Below are 25,483 nucleotides of genomic sequence, written 5' to 3' on the forward strand. Positions count from 1 at the left end.
CCCTGGATTGCGGACCTCTGCCTGCCCTGACCCTGAGCCTGCCTGCCGTTCTGTACCTTACTGACTCTGCCTGCCCTTGACCTGTCTTTTGCCTGCCCCCTGTTTGGTCAATAAACATCTGTGATTCGAACTGTCTGCATCTGGGTCTTATCCTGAGTTGTGATACTATGTCTCCCCACTCTCTCTCCACCTCCCTCTCTCTCTCTCTCAGCAGAGAAACAACTGCGCATTCTATCTAGCATTAATCTCCCATTGAAAGGTCCTGGTTGCCCATCAGCATGCATGCTAACTTGAAGTTGACATTCCAAGACTTTAGTCCCAGGACATTGTCTGTCTGAGACGATTTGCCAACCAATGACCTTTCAAAGGTTAGAAACCACGAGCCAGTGGACTACAGATTAGCCTACAGTTAAGTAAATGTTCCCTCTGGAATCATCACCACGAAACACTGATATAAGACCACTGGGAGAGACACACTGACTATTATTAACTATATCCGTGTTGTTGTGACGAGTGTAGAAGCATTATCTCAGGTATGATGTTTATCCATAGTACGACAGTGGACAATGTGTGGTGCGGTAGTGGTCCGTCCATAGGCTGCAGATGTAGGATCTTAATTTGAGCCAGCTTGCTACAGCAGGAAAAAAATCCTTCAGCAACAGAAATTGTGAATTATTATGTGGATTATAATTCATGGACATTTTTGTAGGGGTTGATACATTTTTCGTAAGAGAAAAATCAAGTCTGCAATTTCAAATGGGAAATTACAAACTTCAGAATTATTTCTAAATGGTTGGTAGGCTAGTGGTTAGAGCGTTGGGCAAGTAACCAAAAGGTTGCTGGATCAAATCCCCGAGTTGACAAATTAAAAAGTTGTTCTGCTCCTGAGCAAGGCAGGGTGGCAAAGATGTGGATGTTGATTATGGCAGCCCCCTGCACCTCTCTAATTCAGCAGTGTTGGGTTAAATGTAAAAGACACATCTCAGTTGAAGGCATACAGGTAGGTATCCCGCTTTCCCTAAACCTCAAATGTGACTCACCACCTGGATTTGGTCTTATGTAGCAAAATGTGAAATGGTGTTTTTAACATTGGATAAAAGTAGAGACTCAGAGCTACAAAATGGTATATCATACACTACATTTGAGGAACAATGGGAAAGTAATTCTGCTTTGAAAGTTGATCAACTTGTAAACTCACTTTTGAGAAAATGGCCTTTGAATGTTTTGGTGTCTAGTGAAGAGCTCTTCTTTGTCTACACCCATTCAGCATCTTTCACACCCTCTTAAGCTTTAGTCCTACCCATCTCGGAGCACTCTCGGAGTGCACACTTGACGCTCTGGCAGATTATTTGTTTACTACTGGATAACATGAAAACAGCCTAACCAGCTCTGCTGGCAACAATTTCAGTATGCTTTTTTGCAGACATTTACTAACACCGGCCATATTCAACGGGTGTTGTACACACATCACGTAACGTTAACTTACAAGCCAGCCAGTTAACGTTAGCAAGTTAAAGAACAATGAACAAAGTGCAAACAATGCCACAGTGCTGGGAGGTAACCAACTAGGTTCAATGTTAAAAAGGTTCAATGTTAAAAGCAAACAGCCCTGTGAAATGAATAATAACGTCCACTAGGGAGCCAGCCAGCTAATGTTAGCTAGCTAGCTAACAGTACACTTTAGCTTAAGACATATAGCTAGCTAGCTAGCTAGGTAAACAACAAACTTAGCTAGGTAAACAATATTTAAGATCACACACATCACGTAATGTTAGCTAACGAGCCAGCCAGCTAACATTAGCTAGTTAAACAACAATGAACAAAGTGCCAACCAGGTTCAATGTTAGCTTGCTAACATTAGGCTCTAACTAGAAAAGCAAACATCTCTGGGAAACAAATAATAACGTCAGCTAGGGAGTCAGCCAGCTAACGTTAGCTAGCTGGCATACAGTACAGTTTAGCTTGAAATGAAACCACTTTCTGTCAAAATTAGAAGCATGTAATATCTGAAAATGTATCTAGCTTACACTGGACTATCTTACCTGTATACATCATCATGCATGATGGACGCGTCTCCCTCCCTGTCAGGAATGCCATACCACGGTTGCCCTTAGTTTGAAGATGTAATCTGGAGACAGGTGTTTTCTCTATCTCTTTAGCTGTCATACTCTTATTCCACTGATTTCAAAACTTGATCTCCCAGAAAGTGGGAGAGCAACACTTATGTAGCTCCACTACACAATACATTTTTTTAAAAGCCGCATTCGACAGGATTACTAACACAAACTGACAAGCTCAAATAGACAGAAGCCTTCAAAATGGCAGACCATTCCTCTCTCCTCTCTCGGCATGTCCAGCCCACTCATTATCCCAGCCAATCATGGATAGTGGAAAGGTTGCTCACTTTTTCTGTGGCTTAACCAACAAGGCTAGTAACTTAACAATTGTATTCGTATTTACAGATGGCATACAAGTTTGTTATTACGGCACATGAAAGTTCACATGTTCGAGAAGGCATTTCTGCCCCCAAAAAATGTTGATAAAAAAAAAAGTTTTACGTTCAATCGGCTCTCCTGTGAAGTCGTGACATGCGACATATGCCTAGTTTTCTGAATCGGGTCACAAATACACTACACATTTTAAATGTTTAAATGTTTTAAAAGTTCTCTTGCAACAGGATGATCAAATGAGGACCCCACATCTGTCCATGTGTGTCAGTAATCTGATGGACAGTCCTCCACCAGTCTACTACTCCAATCAGAGGTATAATAAAATATTGTTGCAAAGCGTGTAGTAGTGGTCCAAGCACACGCAGGGTGTGTTACAGTACAGTGACGTTACTACCGAGCTTGATGTGTAGTAGTGGTGTTACGGATGGCTCTGTGGTTGTGTGCGGCACACATGGGCCCAATAAAGACATGGAATTAGAAATTACACAAATCCTCTCCAGGGATGGAAAAGGAAGATCAGAGGGCCTGGATAGCACATCTCTTTAATGCACCATTGCCCTTAACCACACAGTTGTTTCCCAGTGTGTGTGTGTGTGTCCAAGTGTGTGTCCAAAATGTGAAATCCAAGTGTTATCCATTATTCCCAAAAAGTTGCACCTGTCAAATGTTGCAATTTGCAGTATAATATAAAATGACATAGCATACCATAGTTAAGTATTCTCGGTTCAATCTGTGTCCTCGCCATAATCGTCCCATAAATTAATTGGTATGATGGAAATATACAGTCATAACCTAGTTTTCACTAATGCCTGTAGCTACAATGGTTAACATACTTATTATATACGTTATCCCAAGGGTGGACTATTATCATGTTGCTCATATGAAGGTTACACAGCAGGGTCATGTTAATTAGACACCAAACAGAAGAAAAATGGATGGAAACAGGGACAGTCTACCTGAATGTGTCCAAAAAGTAACGTTTGTTTTCATGAATACAACCCAGTAGAATACAACCCATCCACATGTCTGATGGTTTCTCTTCTCCAGATTATTGCACTCGCTAGCTAATTAACCCCAATATGCAGTGAAGTGGCACATGGGAGACGGAGGCCATCTGCAATCTATTCAGTCAAAATATAATCCTGAGAAATCTAACTGCGTGGTGAGCTGTCTTGGAAGAGATACAGTATCATTAGCTATCACTATGACAGCATTTCAAGAAGTCCAAGAAGACCTTGGTGTTATTAACACTCAATCTCTTGCATACAAATTCCCATCGCACAGAGCTTAAACTTTACGAGTTTGTGAACTTGTGAAAGAGGTGTTTATTTTATACTTAGCAAATGAAAATTACAGTGGCGGATTTGAGTCCAAAAAAAAGAAAAGCTAATCCTTTTGGGCTTGGGGGAGTACTGAGCTAGCTGAACTGTGGAGGAACAAAGAGCAAAAGGAATCACTCATTAATTGTGTTGGTTTTGTTCTTGGCCTTCTGGAACAGGCAGTGAATGTAATTAAATTAACATGCCCCCCAAAGAAGCAAATAGCGAGAAATCGCTTGTAGAACACAGTGAGCGAGCGGTGGCTCCTAAACTGAATCCAAGTGAAACTATGCTCTGAGGACGCTTCAGGGTCCTGGAGGGTCTGCTTAATGCGTAGATAACATTTTAATATATACTTCTGTCTGGACCAACACAGCAAAGTTCAGAGCACAATCTGCAGCCATTGTGATATGTACAGTCGCCTTCTCCTGAGAGTCACTGCAGTACTTATTGGTTTAGTTCACTTCTTTTACGTGACACCCTGTTTGCATTCATTTAACTAGGCAAGTCAGTTAAGAACAAATTCTTATTTACAATGACGGCCTACACCGGCCAAACCCTAACCCGGTTTGATGGAGGCTATATGGCTAACACATCCATCCCATCCACCCCCCGCCATCCACACCCCACCCGGTCTCCCGCCCTCCGAACCCCTCAGGGGCAGCTGAGAAAAATGAATAATTTTTCCAGGTCACTTCCCATGGTTGCTCCTTGCATCACAGCTGACTTGGCCTACTTTAATTACAAAGTCGACTGGGGGTCAAGGGAATGGAAGGTTGCTGAGAGTCGCAGTGACATGAGGCGGTAAGTGGTCATGGCATGCTTCTTCCCCATCCTCGCCCACACACTGAAGCCTGGAGGCATCGCCTGGCGGGCTAGGAGGCTCGGAGGAGATGCAGTCCTACATACGATACTGGAGAGCCTGCAGCAAGGCATGCTGCACTGACTAAATGGGCAGAGACTGACGGAGTTCAACGCTGGCTTCCATCTTGGCACATGGCTCTGTTGGGATGTACTGTACAGTATCTCACTGTACAGTTCATGGCCACTGACATTGGTGACTGGGTCGTTGGTTAGCATTGTTCTACGATCTTGTGATGTATGTTGTATAAAAGGCATTGGTGTCTCCTCAATTCTCTCTCAATATTCAGCTAAATTGATAAGCATCTTTCCATTTAACTTGCAATACCGTAGTTAACGATCACACTAGCAGTTTTCTTTCTCCTGCTTCATAGCTCTAACAATCTAACACTCATTTAAGTGACAGACACAATACTCATGATGAAGAATATTCTTTCCAAGCCAACAAAATAATACAGTATATAATTCACCAATTTATGGTGTAAATGTATGTAGTCTCAGGGAAAATATTGTTTGGATTATTTCAAATCCCATTTCTTTGGTGCCCAGTTAATAAAGATACACCCTCAGGGACAGTATTTAGCTGGATGGATTGTGTATTGTCCTATACAAGCCATCTCCATCTTTGATTCTGACCCATATTACATAAGAGCCTCTTGGATTGAGGAGGATGGAGGGGAGGATGGTGAAGATGGTCCACAGTTATGAAGGCTTGTGTTGCTCCACATGCAGAAATCGTGTTATGTATACTGTGACACAAAGCATTAATGTCCTGAGCAGGCAGTATTTGTTCAATGGCTTGTAGGTAACAGCATTGCCCGTGGACACTTTTCCCCAACCATTCCTCTGACACAGACTTGACCCTGGGACTTGTGCTGGAGAGTCATGCTTTAAACTTGACCCCACCACAGACCTGTACCAAAGCAAGCTGTATTACAGTGAACCTGTCACATCCACTTGTATACAAACCACTGCAAATTCACTGGAGGGATGCTATTCTCTCTTTAGAGTTTAGACCTGCCTCTGTTACTTTTGCTCTGACTCTTGGCCCTGGATTTTGTGTTTTTGGCACCACTGTGTATTACTGATGTAGCTCTGAGGGACCATCATTCCTCTGCCCAGGAGAAGACTGCTGCACGGTGTCCATATTAGGACAGCCTCATTCTCAGCAGGACTACTTCTACTTCTGCTGTAATATAGATAAGAACAGCATGTTGTTGATACTAGCTTAAAAAGGCTTTGCAGATAAGGATTGACGACCTAAATGTTCCTTTGTCCCTGCCCACCACTCTAAGATTAGCGACCCCAGTATACGTGTACTATCTTGTCCTTTGCTGTTACTTCATTTAGGAACTTCATGAGAAGTTACTTAATTTAGGATTCAACTTTCACTGTTTCATGCCAGCAAATCCATAGGTGGTGAACCTCCATTCCCCCCAGTTTAACCATAACTGATCTATAGGTGGTGAACCTCCATTCCCCCCAGTTTAACCATAACTGATCTATAGGTGGTGAACCTCCATTCCCCCCAGTTTAACCATAACTGATCTATAGGTGGTGAACCTCCATTCCCCCCAGTTTAACCATAACTGATCTATAGGTGGTGAACCTCCATTCCCCCCAGTTTAACCATAACTGATCTATAGGTGGTGAACCTCCATTCCCCCCAGTTTAACCATAACTGATCTATAGGTGGTGAACCTTCATTCCCCACAGTTTAACCATAACTGATCTATAGGTGGTGAACCTCCATTCTCCCCAGTTTAACCATAACTGATCTATAGGTGGTGAACCTCCATTCCCCCCAGTTTAACCATAACTGATCTATAGGTGGTGAACCTTCATTCCCCCCAGTTTAACCATAACTGATCTATAGGTGGTGAACCTCCATTCCCCCCAGTTTAACCATAACTGATCTATAGGTGGTGAACCTCCATTCCCCCCAGTTTAACCATAACAGATCTATAGGTGGTGAACCTCCATTCCCCCCAGTTTAACCATAACTGATCTATAGGTGGTGAACCTCCATTCCCCCCAGTTTAACCATAACTGATCTTGGTTTTGTCTCTTTGAAGAGCTTTTGTCCAGCTATATTCAATGATCTCTTTTCTCTAACCAGAGCTCGCTTATGCTGCTTGTTTAGCATTAGAGCAATGCAATCACTGTCCCGATGGTAAACTTAGTGAGTCGTCTTTGTCTAGCTAGCCTCTAGAGTACTTCTCAACTGATCCAGCTATCAGATTCCATGTTGCATCCCTACTGTGTAAACCCTATTATGAAAATAACTGTTTTATGTTGGGTGGGCCTATTCTGTTAGCTTTGTTGGGATAAGATTAAACCAACTGTAATCTAACTGAACACATTGTTGGACTATCTCTCATGTGTCTGCACGTGTGGGTGGAGGGATACTAGCGAAATCAGGTCCATGTCCTGCCTAGCCTTTGGGGAAATTGGGCTGTCTAGTTGCAGCTTCACTATGTTCCTGAGCTTGTAAGAGGTTTGCACTGCTGGCACCGCTAAGGGTAACTCAAATCCCCAGCCTGTGTTATCAGGGGGTACAAAATATTATTGCTTTTCACAGATGTCTAAAGCGGTCATTTTGGATCTCGCTCCAGAACTACAGGACATTAAGCTGAAGCTCTGGTGGGTAATGTTGAACCCCGATTGTCAATCAAACTGCAGGCATGCTGGGGCGGAGCGCACCTCATACTTGTAATTCCTAAATCCTGCAATCTGCTGCAAAAATATTTTGGCCTAGTTTTACCCAGAGGCAATAGCATGTTTTCCAAGTCAGTGGGTGACGCTACAGAGAGCTTGATTATCATCAGGAACAATAAGGGAAAGAAAACCCCAGCTGATCCCTCTGCCTTCAAGGACTGTCTGGAATACCCCATGATACACACACTTCAAGTTGAGGGAGTTTACACTTTATATTCAGGTATAGTTAAGTTTACACTTTACAAAAACATATATTTTAAAAAGGTTTACTGTTTATTATAACAGTTCGCAGTTAAGAGTAGTTTTATAAGTAGGTTTATAAGAAGCACATGATAAATGTTCAGAGTTAACAAGTGTTTTAAAAAGGATCAAGCCCATGTAGGAAAGAGCTGGTGCACTGTGTCCACCATGTTTATAAGAAAGAGTGATATAGATAGCAGGACAAACCATTGGCGCTAAGTCTGCTAAGTGTCAAGACAATCAGTAGCATATCCCCCCTGAGGTTTCCCGCTCTTTTGTGTCCCAGTCTGAAGTCAACAAATGGGACAGTCGGAAGAGGGAAGGTGGGGGAGAGTAGTGGAGGAGCAGGCAGCTCAACTCTCAATGTTCCGCATAATGGGAATGAGAGGTCCAAACCACATGATAAAGCACTCAAAGCACTGGTCTCTCCAACCTGCTTCACGCTCTCCTGAGCAACTCGACAAGTGCGAGTCAGGGGGAAGGGGGAAGGGAGGAGGAGAAGGAGAGGAGGGGGAGAACAACAGAGAGAAAGAGTCACTGAGGAGGCTTGATCACTCATGTTGTGTTTTGAGTGCCCGTTGGATACGTGGCTCCGTCTCTCTCTCTCTCTTTCTCTCTCTCTCTCTCTCTTTCTCTCTCTATCGTGCCGTGCTTCATTGTTTTCCCAGGTTGGTCATCCTATGCTTGTCTGTTCTCGTTTGGAGGATCACGAAAGAGTCTTGAATGTAAGTACTTCTTCATTTGTTCAGGGCCATCCTTGTGGGCTATTGGAGTTTGTTTGGTCAAACACGGGGAGTTGTGTTTCGGGGGCTCCATGTGCTTGGGCATGGGAGGCGCCTGCACGTGTACGTTGTTGTTATTCTGTCTGTGGCTTCCATTCTTCGGGTCTGACATTGGCTGGGATAGACTTCTGGAGCACGGCATTGAGATGTACTTCAAATTGATTCAGATTCAGTAAGACAAAGTAAATAAAAGTGCAAATACTTTGATGTAACTATATGCAAATTTATGTCCAAAAACAACTTTGAAATTGACTGATTGGACTGTATACATTAGAGACTACAAATACCATAGATTCAATAATAAATAAACCTATTACTTTGCTGATTCATTTTGCAGTACAGTTATTGAGAACATTATAACACGTTCATTTCAATGGAAAATTTGATGTCCTACTATTGTGGCTGAAACAGGTAGGCAATTGCTTTGCATGTTGAAACAAACATCCAAGTGATGTTAGCTTTCATGCAGAGGACATTTTTCAGATTAATTCGTATTGGGACCATAATTCCAGTCTTGCCTGACTGATGTCTAATATAATGACCCAAGTCTTTGTTTCGTTGGGATAAGGCTTTGGCCTATTTGTATTCTCACAGGCAGCAGCCAGAAGGACTCTGAAAAGGGCAAATACTCTTGGAGCAATCATATATTGTGCCTTTTTCAAGAGATTTATCTTCAGAGGTTTGCCAGAATCAGGGTTTGTGTAAATACCACTTGAATGACATGCTCATTGCTGAATTGTATAACAATCTAATACAAGAATGTACAGCGCTCAAGGACAAATGGTTTTAATTTTGCACTCATCTGCAAGACCATGTTGTCAGGCTTTTTCTGAACCCCTGCAACTGAGCTGGGATAAATTTAGTCTTACATTTTTTGTTGGCGCGAAATACGAAAAACCTTAAAAATGCTATAATTTCAATTTCTCAAAAATATGACCATTTTACACCATTTGAAAGATAAGACTCTCCTTTATCTAACCACATTGTCCGATTTCAAAAAGGCTTTACAACGAAAGCAAAACATTAGATTATGTCAGGAGAGTACCCAGCCAGAAATAATCACACACCCATTTTTCAAGCTAGCATATATGTCACAAAAACCAAAACCACAGCTAAATGCAGCACTAACCTTTGATGATCTTCATCAGATGACACTCCTAGGACATTATGTTATACAATACATGCATGTTTTGTTCAATCAAGTTCATATTTATATCAAAAACCAGCTTTTTACATTAGCATGTTTTGTTCAGAACTAGCATACCCACCGAAAACTTCCGGTGAATTTACTAAATTACTCACGATAAACGTTGACAAAAAACATAACAATTATTTTAAGAATTATAGATACAGAACTCCTTTATGCAATCGCGGTGTCCGATTTTAAAATAGCTTTTCGGTGAAAGCACATTTTGCAATATTCTGAGTAGATAGCCCGGCCATCACGGCTAGCTAATTTGACACCCACCAAGTTTGGCAATCACCAAACTCAGATTTACTATAAGAAAACTTGGATTACCATTGCTGTTCTTCATCATAATGCACTCCCAGGAATTCTACTTCAACAACAAATGTTGTTTTGGTTCGAAATAATCCATAGTTATATCCAAATAGCTCCGTTTTGTTTGTGCGTTCAGGTAACTATCCGAAAGTTGACGCGCCGGCACGTTTCGTGACAAAAAAAATCAAAATATTCCATTACCGTACTTCGAAGCATGTCAAACGCTGTTTAAAATCAATTTTTATGGGATTTTTCTCGTAAAATAGCGATAATATTCCAACCGGGCGACGACGTATTCGTTCAAAGAGAGAAAGAAAAACATGGAGTCGTCACATGCACGCGCACACCAGAAGGACCACTTTCCAAAACCCCTGCTGTTTTTCACCCAGAGACTGCAGAGCTATCATTCCACTTTCTGGCGCCTTCCTAGAGCCAATGAAAGCCTTAGAAAATGTCACGTTACAGCAGAGATCCTGTATTTTTGATAAAGAGGCTAAAGAAGGACAAGAAATGGTCAGACAGGGCACTTCCCGTATAGAATCTTCTCAGGTTTTGGCCTGCCATATGAGTTCTGTTATACTCACAGACACCATTCAAACAGTTTTAGAAACTTTAGAATGTTTTCTATCCAAATCTACAAATTATATTCATATTCTAGTTTCTGGGCAGGAGTAGTAACCAGATTAAATCGGGTACGTTTTTTATCCGGCCGTGAAAATACTGCCCCCTATCCCAAACAGGTTAAGTCATTTAGCAGACAATCTTATCCAAAGCAACTTACTGTACAGGAGCAATTAAGGTTAAGTGCCTTGCTCAAGGGCACATCATCAGACTTTTCACCTATTTGGCTTGGGGATTCAAACCAGCGATCTTTTGGTTACTGGCCCAACGCTCTAAACCCCTAGGCTACCTAACAACAAAGGAACACAGAGACACACAATTCTGACCTAACTTCTGGTCTTTTTTGGTCAATTATAGATGAAAGATTTACCCATTTTGAATGTTATATTGTTTTTGTGCATCTCTGAGCGATGTACTATCAATTCCCGGGGTCATTTCATGTTTTCATGTGTATCTGAGTTTTTGGCGTTCAAGCAGGCAGAAATCCTGCCGGTATGACGTAGCACTGTGATAAAGTCGCTCTCACTAGACTGGAAGTGTCACGCACTGACCATAGAGAGCCCTTGGTTCTCTATGGTGTAGTAGGTCAGGGCGTGACTAGGGGGTGTTCTAGTTCAATATTTCTATGCTGGTGTTTTGTATGGTTCCCAATTAGAGGCAGCTGGTAATCGTTGCCTCTTATTGGGGATCATATTTAGGTAGCCATTTCTCCAACTTGTGTTTGTGGGATATTGTTTGGTTTTGTGCTTGCACCACGCAGTCACGTTTTGTTGCTTGTTATTTGTTTTGTTGAAGAAGTTTCACTTTAAATAAATATGTGGAACTCAACACACGCTGAGCCTTGGTCCGTCTCTTACAACAATCATGACAGAATATCCCACCAAAAGAGGACCAAGCAGCGTGTGCACGAGGTAAAGGAGTTTTGGACATGGGAAGAAGTCATGGGAGGACACGAGACCCTTCCTTGGTGGGAGTCGTAAAGAGGCATGGAAGGACAGCGACGACGCCGGGGACCGCGGCCACACAAGCCAAATATTTTTTTTTGGGGGGGGGGGCACATGAAGCTGGCGGCTGACCAGAGGGAAGAGCCAGAGACCGTCAGGGAGGCGATAGAGAAGTGGTCGGTCGACCCAAGGACAGAGCCAGAGCCCGCCTGGGAGTCGATGGAGCAATGTGAGGAGGGATATTGGAGAATGATGTTGGCGAGGAGTAGGCTGCAGTGCAGGCGTGCTGAAGAGCGTGTCATCAGTCCGGTGCCATCTGTGCCGGCTCCACGCACCAGGCCACCAGTGCGCCTCCCCAGCCCGGTATGTCCTGTGCTGGTTCCTCGCACTCACCCTGAAGAGCGGGTCATCAGTCCGGTGCCATCTGTGCCAGCTCTCCGCACTCGTCCTGAAGAGCCAGAGACCATCAGGGAGGCGATGGAGAAGTTGGGAGAGAGAGAGATGTTGTACAGGTGTGTTCTGCATAACATTCGACCTGAAGAACCTGTCAGCAGTCTGGTGAGTCCTGTGCCAGCTCCCCGCACCATCCCTGAAGTGCGTGTCAACAGTCCGGTGCCACCTGTGCCGGCTCCATGCATCAGGACTCCAGTGCGCCTTCCCAGTCCGGTACGTCCTGTGCCAGCTCCCCGCACCCACCCTGAAGTGTGTGTCACCAGTCCGGTGCCACGTGTGCCGGCTCCACGCACCAGGCTTCCAGAGCGCCTTCCCAGTCCGGTACGTCCTGTGCCAGCTCCCCGCACTTTCCCTGAAGTGCGTGTCACCAGTCCGGTGCCACCTGTACCGGCTCCACGCACTAGGCCTCCAGTGTGCCGCTCCGGCCTGGAGCTTCCAGTGACGGTCAACGGCCCGGAGCTTCCAGTGACGGTCAACGGTCCGGAGCTTCCAGTGACGGTCCACGGCCCGGAGCTTCCTGCGCCGGTGCCATGGCCGGAGCCTTCTTCTGCGCTGGTGCCCAGTCCAGGCACGGCGTCCAGTCCCGCTCCATGGCTGGAGCCTTCCTCTGCGCCGGTGCCCAGTCCAGGCACGGCGTCCAGTCCAGCTCCAAGGCCTGAGTCTTCCTCTGCGCCGGTGCCCAGTCCAGGCACGATGTCCAGTCCTGCTCCATGGCAGGAGACTTCCTCTGCGCCGGTGCCCAGTCCAGGCGCGGCCTCCAGTCCCGCTCCATGGCAGGAGCCTTCCTCTGCGCCGGTGCCCAGTCCAGGCACGGCGTCCAGTCCTGCTCCATGGCAGGAGCCTTCCTCTGCGCCGGTGCCCAGTCCAGGCACGGCGTCCAGTCCCACTCCAAGGCCGGAGCCTTCCTCTGCGCTGGTGCCCAGTCCAGGCACGGCGGCCAACCCAGCTCCATGGCCGGAGCCTTCCTCTGCGCCGGTGCCCAGTCCAGGCACGGCGTTCAACCCAGCTCCATGGCCGGAGCCCTCCTCTGTGCCAGTGCCCAGTCCAGGCACGGCACCCAGTACCGCTCCAAGGACGGAGCCTTCCTCTGCACCGATGCCCAGTCCAGGCACGCCGTTCAGCCCGGCGCCATGGCCGGATCCGGGGTCTGGGCATTGGCGGCAACCCGCACCGGAGCTGCCACCGACACTAGTCACCCCCCCTACCCTCCCTATTTGGTTTCAGGTTTTGCGGCCGGAGTCCGCACCTTTGGGGGGGGTACTTTAAAGTTTCACTTTAAATAAATATGTGGAACTCAACACACGCTGCGCCTTGGTCCGTCTCTTACAACAACCATGACAGGAAGTTAATAGGAATATGACTTTTAGACCGTGAAAACATCTATCATACATGTCAGATTTCAATACTGGCTGATGTCATAACTCGGGAGGATGTCTTCTCTCGAATGAGCCATTGATCATATTTTTGCGATATTCCCACATTGAGAAATGTGTAATTGAACAGGAGGCCCACATAATATCTCCTATTTGTCTGCCTCTTCAGTCCAGGGCGCATTGCATGGTTCTGTTGTGAATGTCAGACTCCATTCTGCGAGGCACATTTATCTGCAGGCTGAACATGGTGAGATTGTAGACTCTTAAATAGACAGCAGATTGTTTAAGTGGTTTTACAGCTAACTAGCTACTCACATAATGATATTAACTTTGGTATTATCGTATGTAGCTATGTTTGCAGTCCAGCCCATAGAGAGCGCATTGCATTGTGGGTTTTGTAGTCAACTTGAGCTGGGCCAAATTTCCACGATTTTCATGTTGCTACCAACTGTATTATGAAGAAAAAACGTGTTAGTGTTATTTAACACTATAAATTATAGGAATTAGTTGTTTGGGTGGATTTTTCCTTTAGGGCTGAAGCACTTTGAAACTCCCAGGATACTTTATTCATCAAGGCCTAATTGTAAATTCCACATAGAACTACAAATGAATCATAAATGTCACCTTGACCCTTTTCCACTTGGTTGTCATTATATGTAGGATGCTTTTATCGAGTATTTTGATTCAGTGCAACTCAATGACATTTGAAGTGAGTTTCAGTCAAGACAGCTGATGAGTAACCCACACAGTGTACATACATTTAAACAATAAGGCCCGGTGTATGGCAGGTGAGGTGTATGGCCAATATACCACGGCTAAGGGCTGTTCTTATGTGCGCCTGGATACAGCCCTTAGCCGTGGTATATTGGCCATATACCACAAACCCCAGAGATGCCTTATTGCTATTATAAACTGCTTACCAATGTAATTAGAGCAGGGCTAGTCCCACCCAGTTTATTAACATCAATAATACACATGCTTGGTAGGTATACAGAGTGCACATCAAATAAAGAGTCCGAATTGGTGGCTACAACCTCAGTTTTAATATTCAGTATTGGTGTTTTTCTGTGTGGCTGCTCTCTACTTTTCACACGGTTCTGCCCTGGGTCCATTGTTATAGCACGGCAGAATGTGTCCTAACATAAATATTGGATGACAAGATAAGTGTATTAGTGCAGGGGCCTGCTTCCTCCTTCCACCCCCTCATCTAAACATATAACACCATCAGCTAGTCCCAAGGGAGTGATAAGATACAATATGAAATATTTCTTAACACTTCGAGGTCAGGAAGGTAATATGCTCTTGGGAAACCGATGAAAGGTAGGATAGCTGTCTGGAACTCTTTATTTACTTGTGAAAAGATGTACTTTCTTATTCAGACTTCTCAGTTGACCTCGAGCTAATGTTTGTCCTCTGAGAGAAACTGTGAAATGGGACTGCTTGGGCTCAGACATATAGATGTAGTGTAACGGCCGTCAAAGGGAGTAGACCAAGGCGCAGCGGGTTGAGTGCTCATTTTAACGTTTATTTTAATAAACTTGAACACGTAACAAAAACAAGAAAACGAATGACAGCTGAACAGTTTTGCAGGCTAACCCTAGCAGTGCAAAACAACTTCCCACAAATCCCATGACAAAAACACCCCTCTTAAATAAGACCTTCAATTTGAAGCAATGAAGAGCAGCTGCTTCCAATTGAAGGTCAACCCCATCAACTAAACATAGAAATAGAAAGACTAGACCATAGAAATATACTAACTGAACATTAACCAAAACCCCGGAACACTCTAAACAAACACCCCTCTACATAAACACATATCCCAACAAACCCCGAACCACATAAAACAAACACCCCCAGCCACGTCCTGACCAAACTACAATAACAAATAACCCCTTTACTGGTCAGAACATGACAGTACCGCCCCCCCAAAGGTGCAGACCCTGGATGCACCTAAACAAAAAACACAAAAATACCCCCCCCCCCCAAAAAAATAATCCCAAACTAAAGGGAGGGTGGCCACCGTCACCGACGGTTCTTGTGCTACACCCCCCCTCCCCATCCCACCTACTATGGAGGTGGATCAGGCTCCGGCCTTTCTCCCCAACCTAACCTGTCCACCCCCGCTAAATACCCATTAAATATTACCCCTCCCGAAGTCTCTGGGCTATGGCACATCGCTGAAGACCTCCTCGGGCTGATGTGCATTGCTGGAGACCTCAGGCTGATGCGCGTCGCTGGAGACCTCGGGCTGAAGGGCGACTCTGGCTGCGCCGACTCCGGACTGTAGCGCGATTCTCGCTGCGCCGACTCCGGACTGTGGGCCATCTCTCTCGGCTCCGAACTGTGGGCCGTCTCTCTCGGCTCCGGACTGTGGGCCGTCTCTCTCGGCTCCGGACTGTGGGCCGTCTCTCTCGGCTCCGGACTGTGGGCCGTCTCTCTCGGCTCCGGACTGTGGGCCGTCTCTCTCGGCTCCGGACTGTGGGCCGTCTCTCTCGGCTCCGGACTGTGGGCCATCTCTCTCGGCTCCGGATTGTGGGCCGTCTCTCTCGGCTCCGGACTGTGGGCCGTCTCTCTCGGCTCCGGACTGTGGGCCGTCTCTCTCGGCTCGGGACTGTGGGCCGTCTCTGCTGGCTCCGAACTGTGGGCCGTCTCTGCTGGCTCCGAACTGTGGGCTGTCTCTGCTGGCTCCAAACTGTGGGCCGTCTCTCTACGGGGCACTGTCGCCGGAAGCTCTGGACGGGGCACTGTCGTTGGACGCTCTGGACGGGGCACTGTTGCCGGAAGTGCTGGACGAGGCACTGTCGTTGGAAGCTCTGGACGAGGCACTGTTGCCGGAAGCTCTAGACGGGGACTGCGCACTGAAGGCCTGATGCGTGGGGCTGGCTTAGGAAGCGCCAGCCTATTTACACTCACCACAGGGCTAGTGCGAGGAGCAGGACGAGCTGGACTGGGCTGACGCACTGGAGGCCTTGTGCGTGGGGCTGGTAGTGGAGGTACCAGACTGGTGACATGCACCCCAAGGCTAGTGCGAGGAGCGGGAACAGGACGTACTAGACTGGGCTGACGCACTGGAGGCCTGGTGCGTGGTGCTGGCTTTGGACATGCCAGACTGGAGACACGCACCTCAGGGCTAGTGCGAGGAGCGGGAACTGGATACACCAGGAGATGGGTAAGCACTGGAGGTCTGGAGCGCACCTCCTGCACAACCCATCCTGGCTGGATGGTAATAGCAGCCCTGCACAAGCGGAGTGCTGGCACAGGGCGAACTGGGCTGTGCAGAGGCCTGATGGTTGCCGTGCGTAGAGCAGGCGTAGGGTAGCCTGGGCCTAGGAGGCGCACCGGTGGCCAGATGAGCTGCGCAGGCATTCTCCTCCAGGCTGGATGCCCACTCTAGCACGGCACTTGCGAGGGGCAAGTGCCGTGCTAGAGTGGGCATCCAGCCTGGAGGAGAATGCCTGCGCAGCGCATCTGGCCACCGGTGCGCCTCCTAGGCCCAGGCTACCCTACGCCTGCTCTACGCACGGCAACCATCAGGACTGTGCGTGTGCATGGGCGAGATTGTGCGCACTTCCGCATACTCCGACTCCACTCTCCACTCCATATGCTCCCCATAATAAGCATGGGGAGTTAGCTTAGGGCTCACCCTTGGCCCAGCCAAACTACCCGTGTGCCCCCCCCAAAACATTTCTTGGGGGTGCCTCTTGTACTTGCCCCTCGGCGCGTATAATGCCTCATAGCATTGTCGCTCTGCCTTGGCTGCCTCTATTTCCTCCGGTGGACGACGGTATTCACCAGCCTGGTGCCATGGTCCAGCCCCGTCCAGAATTTCCTCCCATGTCCATGATTCCCCATAGTCCATATAGTTCCTCTGCTGCTCCTTCCCCCGCTGCTTGGTCCTTTGGTGGTGGGAAGTTCTGTAACGGTCGTCGTATGGAGTAGACCAAGGCGCAGCGGGTTGAGTGCTCATTTTAACGTTTATTTTAATAAACTTGAACACGTAACAAAAACAAGAAAACGAATGACAGCTAAACAGTTTTGCAGGCTAACCCTAGCAGTGCAAAACAACTTCCCACAAATCCCATGACAAAAACACCCCTCCTAAATAAGACCTTCAATTAGAAGCAATGAAGAGCAGCTGCTTCCAATTGAAGGTCAACCCCATCAACTAAACATAGAAATAGAAAGACTAGACTAGAACATAGAAATATACTAACTGAACATTAACCAAAACCCCGGAACACTCTAAACAAACACCCCTCTACATAAACACATATCCCAACAAACCCCGAACCACATAAAACAAACACCCCCTGCCACGTCCTGACCAAACTGCAATAACAAATAACCCCTTTACTGGTCAGAACGTGACATGTAGGACCTTAATTTGATTGCTGTTTTGTTGCTGAGAATTTCCTGCATAGCAGGAAATTCTAACTTGTAGTGTATTCAAGGTTTAAAAAGGCTTCTAAACTTTGCAATTTCCACTTTAAAATGTCAAACTTGATTTGCCCTAATGTATCAAATGTATCAACCCCTACAAAAACGTCCATTAATTATAATCTACATGATAATTCACATTTCCTGTTGCTGCAGGAATAATTTCCTACTGTAGCAAACTGACTCAAATTGAAATTCTACATTTGTATTTATAGATTTGAATAGCTTCAGTCTGCCCTTCGCTTCAGAAAATTCCTGATTCTAGTTGACACACAGAGTTGAGGCAGTCGTGACAAAGTCAGGGAGTGACAGTTCTGGACCTGAGGCATGGAACAGAGCTGTGGTTGATCACACTGCTGAGACCGTTAACATAGAAACACAGAGAAAGTGATGCTGTTATACAAAGGCTTTGTCTTTGTATACTTGACAAATAAATTCCATCAGCAAGTCATGGCCATCCCCCAAACAGTAAAAACAAAATGGAGAATGTATTCATATTACTTTGGTGGGATCAGTTTCAGTTCAAATGACAACATGGTCTCATTAAATGTCAAAATGGTGATATTTAACCTCTGTACCCAAGCTGACCTATTTGTAAAATAAATGATACAGATATTCCCTTACATACGACTGCTATATGTTGTTAGTCAAAGCCTACAAGGGAAGATGCCACACTGGTTCGCAGTTGTCAACAAGGCAAAGGCAAGTTCACATCGGACCACAGTAATTAGACTAAAGAGGGACTGTCCCTCTTTAGTCTAATTACTGTGGTCCGGTTTTAATAAACCAACTCCCTTGTTGCCATGGTAGAAACACCACCGTTTCCAAGCAAGGCCTTGGCATGGGCGACCAGCAGTGTCTCAGATCTATTCATGGCCAGCCAGTCTCCCAAATTCCTGCTGAAAATCTATCCTCTCCCCCTGCTGTGGCTTCCAGTGTCTGGCAGCCATTCTCTGGCTCCTCCACATCACACAGTTTCCCACTTGAGTAAAGAATGCTGGAGTTTTCAATAGAACTAAAAGTGGTTTGTTTGTGAGGGCCTTTCTCTTCTACACTGTGGGGTTACTGGACTGTGTGAAGGGTGGTTTGTGTTCCGCGTGACCAGACATGACACTAGAACGTACCTCTTGGCAAAGACAGACTAGAGAAAACCAAGCAAATCCAATTTACTGTGGTGGAGGGTGGATATTTAGTTCTATTCTTCCACCCGCACCTACTCATTAAAGTTTGTAGGCTTGGGAAAGATGCAGTGGCCACCCTTTTCCAGATCTATGCTGAGGACAGTAGCAGAGGACAGTCGTAGTATGTTTACCTCTGTGATGGCGTTGTGCAAAATTGTCTTTAGCTTCAATGTCATGGCTATTAAACCAGCTATGCTCCTGCCACAAACAAAATGGTCAGTGACTTTACCCTGAGGCCGGTTTCACATCACTATCTAATGAAAGTGCGATGTCAGTCTTTGGGTATACAGGGACATGATAGGAAGCTGCTGTGGAGGTTTGTTGACTAGAACACGTTTGACACCTTCAATATATAGCAGAAACAACCTGAGAGATCTTAGAGCAGAAACTGATAACTGCAAATATATTTTGGTGTGAACGTCTTTACTTAGACCCAGGGCAAATCATTGACCTCAGACAGTACCCGTATTAGCCTAATCAAAGTATCTGAGTTGACTTTACAAGGGCCTAACGCCATCATGTAGGGTTATTGTTTCTCAAGTGCACACTTGATTTGAACTGGTTGATTTTAGGCTTTGTGCCAACATGATTTTAGAAAATGTTGCATTGACAAAAGGCGCAGATGGAGTCTGTGTACACAGCTGTCGGCGTTAACTGGATATTCAATTGGATGATGTTTTCAGTCAATGGCGCTGCATTTATACAACAGAGCAATAGATTTTTTTTCAAGCTACAGTAGGCTAGACGATAGCCCAGGATAAAAGAGAGGAGAAGCGAGTACAGAAAGAACAGTATTGATTGTCTCCTAGCCTTTAGAAAACATATGTTTACTTAAAAGGAAAGAAGACAATCAATGTATTTCCCTATTTCATCTTGCCACTAGGGTGAAACTACAGCAAGGTTACACATTTATTCTTACCTGAACTCGAGCACTGAAACATCATCTTAGATAACCTTCTCCATGTTTTTTGCTGCTGACAATCTGCTGTGCTTTGTAATTATTCGTTGTGTTTGTGGACCCATTTGACCCAGTCTATGGAGGGAGACCATCACAGTACATTGAAATGCAAGGTGTGTGTACACACAGCTAAGCCGTGTTTAATCTCATTAATGCAGAGAGGCCACTATTGGTCCTGGGGAAATGTAATTTTGTTATCAATTTCCCCTAATCTCCACTGTGATAGAACAGGCTCAAGGGGACAATAATATTAAATGCAAGGGCTTTGGTGGGCAGTCCTGGCATATTAGATATATCATTTCCCTGAAGGGCCTAACACCCAAGTTAATTGTCAAATAAATGGTCAATTAGTAAACCATTTAGAATTCATATGGGACGGGTTACCTTAACAAGGTATATTTATGAAATTCAGCTAACACTATACATTAGGCTGCTCTTATACCCGTGTAGTAACACTGCAATTGCCCTAGTAACAACATTGCGGTAATGATGATCTTAACGCATACAGTATTTCAGCATTAGTACACCGATAGAAGATCCACTTATTGTTAAACGTCACAAGAGTGTCACAAGTGCAACTTAATGTAATGTGTTAACACACATCTAGTCCATGGAAGGGTGACACTGTGCTGACTTGATCATGCTTTCACGCCACTCGTTCCACACTATCGACTATGGACACACCCTGTTGTCTCCACAGCTCGATGCAGCAACCACTCAATGTTGTTTTCCATCCACACAATCCATTTGGACTAATTTGATATCCATCCTGTGCATGAACACACGCTGAGAGGAAGTGTCAAGGTTGCATTGCATGGCCACCAATCAGAAAGCATCTTTCTTCGTTAGCGGATAACAAGTTGTGAGACAACAAAGCCACGGTGTGCCAAGGGAAGTGATGTGAAATCAGTATGTGGCCTATGGTGAATTCTGTAACGTGTTTCAAGAACAAAACATCACATTCTGTCTTGATAGAGGCCTACAATGCAACGTTTGATGGACAAAGGCTATGCTATAGGTGGTTTATTGATTTAGTTTTTCGATGTAAAAAGAATACAGATAAAGTGCTTAGTTTGCCTTTAGTCTGAGTCCGAATCTGTTAAAGGCCCAGTGCAGTCAAAAATTTGATTTTTCTTCATTTTATATATATTTCCACACTATGAGGTTGGAGTAATACTGTGAAATTATGAACATTATGATAATGTCCTTTTAGTTTAAGAGCTGTTTGAAAAGACCACCTGAAATTTTAGCCTGTTTTGGTGGAATGGAGTTTTGGCCTGCCTGGCGACATCAACAGGTGGTAAATTAGTTTACACACTCTTAGAAAAAAGGGTTTTGAAAGGGTTCTTCAGCTGTCCCCATAGGAAAACCCTTTTTGGTTCCAGGTAGAACTCGTTTGGGTTCCATGTAGAACCCTCTGTGGAAAGGGTTGTACATGGAACTCAAAAGGATTCTACCTGGAACCAAAAAGGGTTATTCAAAGGGTTATCCTATGGGGACAGCCGAAAAACCTTAGGTTTTAGAGAATAGATCAATGAAAAGGGAGTTCCCCTCCCTACTCAGACCACACCTAGATAGTCCTAGCTAAGTTATTGCTTGAGTAATTGCTCTTTGCTAAGAGGCTTTTTTTTGTTTCTTTTTGACCATTTTAATGAGAAATATCATGTTAAGGTACTTAATTGTTACCCAGAAATGATTTGATATTGAGATAAAAACGGCTGCATTAGACCTTTCAGACTTAACTGTTCAGGGTTAAAACTATTTCAGGTGAAAGAAACCCATTGTTTGACTTCCCATTGAGATCCTTAGAACTTTTTGTTTAGTTTGGACCCTATTCAGAACTTTTGGAATGCAGAATTTAAGGAAAATTAGTCATTCGAGATTTTGATAGGATCCACGACTATAGCCTGGCTCGAGGGCGTATCAATGGATCACGCGACCTAATGGTCGCTCATCACCATTTTTAATTCCTCTGCCATAGCTACCCCATGTCCGCTCATGTAAAATGCATGACTCTGATGAATGTTCCTACGCCTTCATCTCTTAGCCCCATTATGCATTTCTCTGCCGTCTCTCCCATCTCTCTGTCTTTGATGCCTAAAGATGATACATAACTTTCGTATTAGTGAAGAGCGAAGTGAGATATTCCAGTTCTGAGCTAGCCGAGGGTATAGACCTCTTGTTCTCTGTTTTGAAGGAGAGATAAATCACGTCTATCCCTAACGGGCCGTCACATTACACACTGCATTACTTCTAGCTCCACTGTTAGGGGAACAGCGAGGTTAGAGTGACTGAGTTATTCATGACTTATTCATGAACTTGCATTTGTATACACCTGGATATTTTTGTGTGGGATGTTGCTTGCGAGGGCGTATGGTATAGGTGGTAGCCCGCCTGGGAACTTAGTCTTCTCCCATCCATATTCGTCCTCTTTGACTTATTCTTTGAAGTCATTATAACAATGTTCTAAATTATTATAAGACGTGTTATAACTGTCTTATAAACTGTGTTGTATCGTATACGTTCAGATTGGCTGAACAAACGCCCAGTGCTCACTCCTCCACACTGGATATGAGTGATGCGTTCATTAGATATCCTTTCTCTTTTTAATTATTTCATCTCTAATAACTTCAAGCGTCACAGCTTACATGGGCACTCGACAAATAGTGCCTACGTACGATGCGTGTTAAAAAAGGATTAGCTGGCTGTCGTAATGGGTTTGGCACATCACAGTTCTGCTGTAATCATAGTAAGTCATAGTAAATACATGAAACATATACAGTATTTATGTCACTAGATTGAGGATGCAGAGGATTATAGCACATCACACTATGACAGGGTCCAAAACCTTATTTCACTCAATATGTCCTTGCCGGAGTCTAGCTAGTGTCAGTGATGGCGAGAGCGGAGAGGACGTGTTTGACAGTTTGAGTTCTCTTTGTAATACTGTTCCTACTGTGAGCAAATGGTGATGCTGTGTGACATGCCAGTGTTGAAGTGTGTGTGTGTGTCTCTCTGTGTGTGTGTGTGTGTGTGTGTGTGTGTGTGTGTGTGTGTGTGTGTGTGTGTGTGTGTGTGTGTGTGCATGCATGCTTGTACCCATATGTGTGTGTGTCTGTGCACACGCATCTGTGTGTGTGTGTGTGAACTGGATTTCCCTTGTGTGACAGAGAACGACAGCTGAGTTCAGTGCCGGGCGAGGGGCGTGTGTGTGTGTGTGTGTGTGTGTGTGTGTGTGTGTGTGTGTGTGTGTGTGTTTGCCAACACTTCCAGCATCCCCGCAAACTATTTTCACTGTGCAATGCACTGTTCACCGCTGGATTTGATTTAGCATCAGGACGTCTACTGAACCATAAATTCATGATGCTAAAGATATTGATGTTGTATTTCCATTCATCTCTTGTAGGCTATCTCACTGGTTTGTATCCATTGGCAGAGAGGAGAATGCAGTCATCACTGGTTATAGTCATTATTGACCACTTAATTCATCCCTGAGCGGTCATTTCATTCAGTTTGTGTCCAATTATTGGTTATTGCCTAGCAACCACAGCCGACTCATAGGAAGTCCTTGAACAACATAACACAGCAAACAGAGAATGTCTGGTCCTTTCAGCTGATAAATGTTCTTTCTCTCTGTGTCTTCTTGAACCACACAGCCAGGCATATCTGTGGAACTTGGTGATTAGATCTAAAATATTGGGCCATCCCGGGAAGCATTTTCTAGGTGCCTGTGTTGAGATGCCAAATGCAAACACTGGCCGTATATCACTACAAAGAGTAAAAAATGCTCTTTAAAGGCCCATCTGAACTCAGTTAAAGGGGCGAAAGTCACCAAGTGAAGAAATGTGTTTGGGATTTGCCTTGAGGCCATGACGCCTTAGAGCGTGATTCCCCCGAGGCAGACGCGTAATTGTATTAAAGTGCCCTCCCCTTTCTGAGTGCTTTGTCAACAAAGCTATGCAGAGAGGTTTAGATTTCCACTCAGCTTTATTAAACTACCACTAACATGTGTAGGAGCTCCCCTGTCAGACCATACCAGTTCATTGCAGGAGGGAGTCGAGATAGATGTGAGTGGTAAAGATGTTATGACCAGGGAGGAAGATGAGAGATGTTGATAAGAAGGGAATGTGTGTGTGTGTGTTATCCATAGCGGCAGTGCCCTCTAAATAATCTGGTAACAGCCCTGGTCAGGTTTATCCGTTTAATGTGCTCACTTAGAGAAAAGAGGCCATCTCCTGAACATTCCAAGCATTCCACCATGTTAAAACCAAGGCTCCCAAAACACGTCCTAGACAGAAATGTAGAGAAACCCCAAACAGCAGCTTGTGCTAATCATGTTTGTCAGTTTCAACCAATATAATCGCCCACATCCGGATGAAAGAGCTGGCATTTGTACTTCGTACACTATGACTTTGCACTAAGGATTCCACAGTCATTGTGTAGGTTGACGATATTGCTTCCCTCTACTAATTCGATTGCAGTTCTTCCAGGAAGAACAGAGAAAAGAATAGAAACACAGCATCAATGAATAAAGTCCTTTACATTGGAGGACGCAAGGTGCAACCTTGTTATAAATGACCTTTTTGACTTGTATAAGAGTCTCTTGAACACTGAGGAGGCTGAAGAACGCTGAGCTCCGCCTGTGTGCTGAGTGGCGTGCATTGTGTTATTACAGCCGAGCCGGGGGCTTTCCAGCCAGGCTCTGTGACTGGAGGTCTATCGTGGGCTTAATTAAAGAAAGAGTCTCTACTGTGGGTATTCATGTGCTTTCTGAAGAGGCCTCTCCACCCAACAGCACATCCCAAAGCAGCAGCAGAAGCAGCAGCAGCAGCAGCTCTCCAAAGGTTGCAAAGAGAACTGGGTTTTTGTTTGATTTTCTTTTTACTCTAAGGGAAATGGAGGATATCATCTTACTCTGGAGATGGCCACTTATTTACTGAGGCTATTCTGGCGAAGTGTTTTTCCCAAAGTTAGAGAAACCTCTCTCCTGCTCAAACCTGCTACATAGTCTTTGTCTTAAAACGTACAATATATTTGTTTTTGCATTTGTGTAGACCATACATCATGTTTCATCAAATGTGCTTAGCTGATATACTGTAAAAGCACATTTTGTGATGATACAAGAACTGATCAGTCTATAATTTTAATGGTAGGTTAATTTGAACAGTGAGAGACAGAATAACAACAAAAAATCCAGAAAAACGCATGTCAAAAATGTTAGAAATTGATTTTCCTTTTAATGAGGGAAATAAGTATTTGATCCCCTCTCAATCAGAAAGATTTCTGGCTCCCAGGTGTCTTTTGTACAGGTAACGAGCTGAGATTAGGAGCACACTCTTAAAGGGAGTGCTCCTAATCTCAGCTTGTTACCTGTATAAAAGACACCTGTCCACAGAAGCAATCAATCAGTCAGCTTCCAAACTCTCCACCATGGCCAAGACCAAAGAGCTCTTCAAGGATGTCAGGGACAAGATTGTCGACCTACACAAGGCTGGAATGTGCTACAAGACCATTGCCAAGCAGCTTGGTGAGAAGGTGACAACAGTTGGTGCGATTATTCACAAATGGAAGAAACACAAGAGAACTGTCAATCTCCCTCAGCCTGGGGCTCCATGCAAGATCTCACCTCGTGGAGTTGCAATGAT

At 45.0% G+C, this 25,483-nt stretch overlaps 1 protein-coding gene across 1 annotated transcript in view; it reads left to right on the forward strand.

The window, feature by feature from the left end:
• Positions 1 to 8,131: 8,131 nt before the first annotated feature.
• LOC115179195 (E3 ubiquitin-protein ligase Midline-1) overlaps positions 8,132 to 25,483 on the forward strand; it is a 60,222-nt gene continuing 42,870 nt past the window's right edge. Inside the window, exon 1 of the mRNA XM_029740564.1 lies at positions 8,132 to 8,313. The gene's annotated coding sequence lies outside the window, so the exon portion shown is untranslated. The remainder of the gene's footprint in view (positions 8,314 to 25,483) is intronic.

The sequence above is a fragment of the Salmo trutta genome, chromosome 39, assembly GCF_901001165.1.
Source record: "Salmo trutta chromosome 39, fSalTru1.1, whole genome shotgun sequence".
NCBI lineage: Eukaryota > Metazoa > Chordata > Actinopteri > Salmoniformes > Salmonidae > Salmo > Salmo trutta.